This window comes from Galeopterus variegatus, unplaced genomic scaffold, assembly GCF_000696425.1.
Source record: "Galeopterus variegatus unplaced genomic scaffold, G_variegatus-3.0.2 Scaffold2452, whole genome shotgun sequence".
NCBI classification, from domain to species: domain Eukaryota; kingdom Metazoa; phylum Chordata; class Mammalia; order Dermoptera; family Cynocephalidae; genus Galeopterus; species Galeopterus variegatus.
In genome coordinates this window covers 54,049-54,918 of record NW_007728563.1, presented here as the reverse complement: position 1 = coordinate 54,918, position 870 = coordinate 54,049, and positions in this window count along the sequence as shown.

Sequence of the window (870 nt, the reverse complement as noted above, 5' to 3'; positions counted from 1 at the left end):
AGAAAGAAAGAAAGAAAGAAAGAAAGAAAGAAAGAAAGAAAGAAAGAAAGAATGAAAGAGAAACTATCACAATAATTCATTAAGCTTTCAAAAAAATAAAAGAGAGAGAGAAAGCAGAACTGTGGTTATTAGAGGTGGGAAAGAAGGAGTGGGAGGGTGGTTTGCAAGAAACTGCTTAGGTGTCACAAAGATTGATTATGGTCTGTAAACATGAGTTTGCTAATTTTCCTGATTTGACCACCACATATTGTACACATGTATTGATATTCAATTCTGTACCCCACAAATATATACTATCAATTAAAAAAATTATCTTCCAATAAACAGAGAAAGACATAGCATAAACCAAAAACCAAAGAGAGATGATTACCCAGTGATTAATGTTCTTATAGAGGAGGGAAATATCATGATAGAAAGTCCTTGGCAACCACTTCAGTTTAGAGTTCAGGGAATGCCTGTTTTAGAAGATGACTTTTAGGTTGAGACCTAAATAAAAGAATCAGGCCATGTAAAATATGAAGATAAAACCCACTAGGAGTAGGGAATTGCCACCATGTGGGGTCCAAGATGACAAGACTCTGGGTTAAACATCAAGGGAACAAGAAGGCTGGTGGCATAAATGCAGAAATGTAGCCACCTGTATATTATGGGGTCTTTCAGGTCCTAGTCATGAGTATTTTTTTTCTTCTGTATATTAAAGAAAGAGGCATTGAGAGTACCAGATGGTTGGTGGGACTGCAAAATGGTGCAGCCTCTATGGAAAATGGTATGGAGGTTCCTCAAACTATTGCACACAGATCTACCATATGACCCAGCTATCTCACTGCTGGGAATATACCCAGAGGAATGGAAGTCATCAAGTCGAAGGTA